Raw genomic sequence first — 5,314 nt, forward strand, 5'->3', positions numbered from 1 at the left:
ACATCCAGAAATGTACACATAAGAAATGTGACCAGATGTTGTTTTCTTATATGGTTTTGCATTTGCAATTGCTACAAGTTTGTATTGTAGGCCATAAATCGTAGGCCCTAAATAGTAGCCGTATCAATTTTTCAGATTATTCTGGTGTCAAAGATTCCATTAGTCAGGATGCGTGTCACTTCCATCTTTGATTTATATATATACATTTCTTATGTGTACATTTCTGGATGTGTGTCATTGGAGTCGTAGTAGATAACTCACTGAAAGTGTCGAGACAGCGTGCGTCTGCAATAAAAAAGGCCAATGCCATGCTGGGGATTATTAGGAAGGGAACTGAAAACAAATCAGCCAGTATCATAATGCCCCTGTATGGTGGCGGCTACAAGCATGGACGGCTTCAAGTGGGAATTGGATAAGCATATGGAGCAGAGGTCCATCGGTGGCCCCTATTAACCACAAGGGATAGATAGGAACTCTCGGTCTGGGGCAAGGGATGCTCTGTATTCTTGGTGCTTGTGGGGAGAGCAACAGTGGGAGGGCTTCTAGTGTCCTGGCCCCACTGGTGGACCTCCTGATGGGCACCTGGTATTTTTGGCCACTGTGTGACCCAGAGTGGTGGACTGGATGGGCCATTGGCCCGATCCAACATTGGCTTCTCTTAATACAGCTAGTAAGTTTAATTTAGTATTATGTGAAAAAAAGATGTAAAGTTAAATTAATATCAAAACTGAGGTGTGTACCGCAACTAAACCAAATGTGTGTTGTGAGGTTATAGAGAGCATACAAATTCAGGAAGTCAACTCACATAAAAAGTAGTTGGAGATATATTTGGTTGTGAGGTTGGAGGTCATTAGAAGATATGTGTTCTAGAAAAGGTAGCCATTTCAGATGCGAACCGAGGTGTACAGATCTAGAATCGGCTTGTCTTTCTCCATTATAAAAATGTCCCAAACGTTAGAGTAACTGGTTGATTGTGGGAGGTTTCTTCTGATCCATTTTCTCCAAACAACAACCCTCTAAGGTAGGCTAGTCCAAAAGAGAGTGATGGCTCCAGGACACCCAGTGGGCGCACTGTGGCAGGGTGGGTGGGGGGCCTAGTCAGATGCTCTACCCGCTATGCCACGTTGACTTGCCACGTGAGAAGCCCCTTGTGGTTCATCTAGGATGCCTCCCTCACTGCCTCAAGGTGCCCACTCAGGCAGAGGGTGAGGCCAGCTGCAGAAGGCTGCCCAGCCTGCCACACCACCTCTTCTCTCACACATCTGTCCAGGCAGGTGGCACCACCCCCGCCCCGGTGCCCACTGCCAAATACAGACCCCACCCCAAGTTGGGGAAAGGATTAATCCCAGGTCCCTGGGCCGGGGAGAGACCAGCCCAAGGGGTACGAGACAAAGGCAAAAGCTGGCACTGTGTTCTGATTTCTCCTGAAAGAGTGATGTCGCCATTCCAAACGTGGCAGGGGGTCCAAGAAGCCAATGTGGGTGAACAGAGAAGTGCGTGATGCGCTAAGGCAGAAAAGGGAAACGTTCAATTTATTTATTTATTTATTAGATTTTTATCCCGCCCTCCCGCAAAAGCGGCTCAGGGTGGCTTACAACATTAAAACCAATAAAATGATACAATACATCTAAAACAATAACAATACAATAAAATCACAGATTTACACAACAGTACAGTTTACACATGGCGGTGAGCCATAAAGTGCTATGATAGTTGGTCTGGGCTATTAAACGCTAGGCGAAACAGCTCCGTCTTTACCGCTCTGCGGAATTGGTGGAGGTCCCGGAGAGTGCGAATTTCCTGTGGGAGCTGGTTCCACCATGTTGGTGCAGCCAAGGAGAACACCCTAGTTCTTGTAGTTGTTAGCCTGGCGTCCTTAGGGCCAGGGGGGACTAAGCGGTCCTGCGACTCAGATCTCAGTGCTCTTGGGGGAACATACGGGGAAAGGCGGTCCCGCAGGTAGGCAGGCCCCAGACCATAAAGGGCTTTAAAAGTCATAACCAGCACCTTGAAGCGTATCCGGAATGCTATGGGCAGCCAGTGCAGCGCCCTCAGCACCGGTTGGATGTGTTCCCTCACGGGGAGACCCATCAACAACCAGCTGCAGCTTCCGAAGTTGCCCCAAGGGCTGCCCCATGTAGAGAGCATTGCAGTAGAAACGGAGGCAAGGACATACCTCTGAAGAAGAGTATCTGTGGGTTGCCAGGCACTGTTGGTCAGCCATCAGAGAGGCCAAAGCTCACAGTGAGCTAAAGCTGGCCAGGGAGGCTCACGACAACCAGAAAATCTTCTTCAGGTATGTGAGGAGCAAACACAAGATAAAAGAAGTGATGGGCCCACAGTTGGGTGAAAATGGAGGAACTCTGACAGAGAGAAAGCAGAGAGGCCCAATGCCTCTTTTGCCTCAGTTTTCTCCCTGAAGAAGAGAACAGGCTCTTCTAGAGAGGACAGTCGGCGAATCACAGCATCCGGGCTGCCGGTTGACGTGGACAGAGAGGTAGCTGAGAAGCACCCGGCTGCCCTGAATGAGTACGGATCCCGCGGGGGGCCAGAAGGCGTGCTCCCAAGAGGGCGCAAAGAACTGCCTAGAGGCCTTGCAGAGCCTTTGCCCATCACCTTCCAGACCTCTCGGAGGACGGGAGACGGTGGGTGCCACGAGACGGGAGGAGGGCAGATGTGATCCCTTTTTACAAAAAAGGGAGGAGGGATGACCCAGGAAACTACAGGCCAGTCCGTCTGACCTCTCTCCCAGCGAAGAGACTGGAGCAGATTTTAAAGGGACCAATCTGTGAGCATCTAAAGGACAACTTGGTGATCCGGGGAAGTTGTCAGCAAGCTGCCAATGTAATTGTATGTTCCCTGATGTTCTGTAGATGGTTCTATATATGCTTTCATATGCCTGCAATTGCCCCCCCCCCCTAGTAGGTCAACTATTCGCTTGTGTACGCTTGCGCATGTATTCATTGTACTTGCATTCCAGTTAAGCTAGGCTATGCTGTAACACTATCTTTTTTCCAAGGTCACAGGTGGTTTAGAGACGGTCTTGTATTCTCCTTGCTTTGGCTTAATGAGTAGAATCGGTGAGAAACGTTTTGTTTTGATAAAAGACTCGCCGTTGCTTTCCCAGGATTTTAAGCGCGAAAACCTGCTATCAGAAAGCGAGCGGGAATCCTGATTATTGGCTGCTGCAATTATGAATTTGCTTTAACCTTCATGGCTCATAGTGTGTGTGTTATTCTGAACACAGAATCTGTTCAGTGACTCATGGCTTCATTAAAGTACCCTTTTCTATAAGTGTTACTCCTTTGATTGTCGTGGGACCTGACATAAGTCAGCACAAATCTGTCCCCAAAAGGTCCTGCCAGACCAACCTCATCTCCTTCTTTGATTGAGTGATGCGCTTACTGGAATGCTGTTGATGTCATTTACCTGGATTTCACTAAAGCTTTTGACAGGGTCCCCCATGATGTTCTGATGGGTCAACTAAAGGATCGTGGACTGGACTGTAGGATAGTTAGGTGGCTGGGGAACTGGTTGGAGGACCGCTCTCAGAGAGGAGTTGTCAATGGCATTTTCATCTGAATGGAGGGAGGTGTCCAGTGGGGTGCCACAGGGCTGGGTTCTGGGCCCGGTACGTTTCAGTATTTTTATAAATGATCTGGATGAGGGTGTGGAGGGGCTACTCATTAAACTTGCAGAGGACACCAAATTGGGAGGAGCAGCGAACACACCGGTAGATAGAGACAGAATTCAACGAGATCTGAACATGCTGGAAAAGTGGGTGAACAAGATGCCATTTAACAAGGATAAGTGCTGAATTCTACATCTGGGTAACTAAAATGAGGAACACACATGCCGGATGGGGGATACCCTTCTGAGTAGCTGTGTGTGTGAACAAGATCTTGGAGTAAGGGTGCACCGTGAGTTAAATATGAGCAGCTAGTGGGATGTGATGACAGAAAAAAGGCTAAAGCAATCTTGGGGGGGGGGGTTTCAACAGAGGCATAGCATCGAAATCTCAAGATGCCATAGTCCCCGCTGTCCACTGCCTTGGTCAGGCCGCACCTGGAGTATTGTGCGCAGTTCTGGAGGCCTCACTTCAAAAAGGATGTGGGCAGAATGGAGCGGGTGCTGTACATGTGGGTATGGACCAGGGCCCAAATGGACATTAGTCAAGGGCAGAGGAATCGACCTGAGAAATCAAGTTCAGTCTGGAGAAGAGGAGGCTGAGTGGGGACAGGATGGCTCCCTTGAAGTACCGGAAGGGCTGTCACTGAGGGGAGGACAGGGGGCTGTTCCTGTGGGCAGCAGAGGACAGGAGGACTCACAAGGATGGGTTTAAATTCAGGGCGGGAAGATACCAACTCCAGTTAGGGAAACCTTTTTCAGAGTTATTCAGCAGTGGAATGGGCCGCCTGGGGAGGTGGTGAGCCTCCCCCTCCCTGGCAGTCTTCAAGCAGTGTCTGGACAAACACTTATCAGGGATGCTCTAGGATGAGCCTGCGCTGAACAGGGGGTTGGAGTCGATGGCCTGTATGGCCCCTCCCAAATCTGTGATTCTATGATACCAGGGTTCTATGACCCCAGACCAGGGGTCGTTTCATAGAAAAAGAGCTAGGGGAACTCATTAACATAACATTAGCATATGCCACACCCCCTGATATCACCGGAAGTGTGTCATAAGGCCACACCCCCTGACATCACAGGAAGTGTGTCAGCCTGCTCTGAGCAGGGGGTTGGACTCAATGGCCTGTACGGCCCCTCCCAACTCTGTGATTCTATGATACCAGGGTTCTTCTATGACCCCAGACCCAAATTAGGGCTTGGCTAAGGCATGAAAAGCACAGAGGTATTAGCTGGGGGAAAATACTGAAAAGATGGGCTGAAAAGATCATTCAAAACTTGTGGTTATCACTTGACAAAGCCAGATGGTGCAAGAGATAAGAGAAGTGAAGGATGTGTGGTTAAACTGGCCAGGGTTCAGAAGTTCAGTCCTGGGAGTCCCACGCCCCGAACTGGGGAAGAGCTTGCAGAAGAACCCCCACCCCATCACCCCCGTTCAATACCTGGCAGCATCTCCACTTCAAGGGACTAGGTGGTCGGAGGTGTGAAGGGCCCTTTCCCACCTGCGACCCTGGAGAGCCACGGACAGGACTGGGCTGGACAGAGGGGTGGTCTGAGCCCGGAGAGGGCAGCTCCATGGGCTCACGGGGGCTTGTGCAAAGGCGCAACTAGAACAGAAGCCGCAGATTGAAGCAACCCACCAAGGCCGTCTGGAAGAAAACTGTTATGTATTCAGCCTGACATGCCCGGA

This window comes from Gekko japonicus, unplaced genomic scaffold, assembly GCF_001447785.1.
Source record: "Gekko japonicus isolate JY-2015 unplaced genomic scaffold, Gekko_japonicus_V1.1 scaffold2624, whole genome shotgun sequence".
In the NCBI taxonomy this organism is placed as follows: Eukaryota; Metazoa; Chordata; class Lepidosauria; order Squamata; family Gekkonidae; genus Gekko; species Gekko japonicus.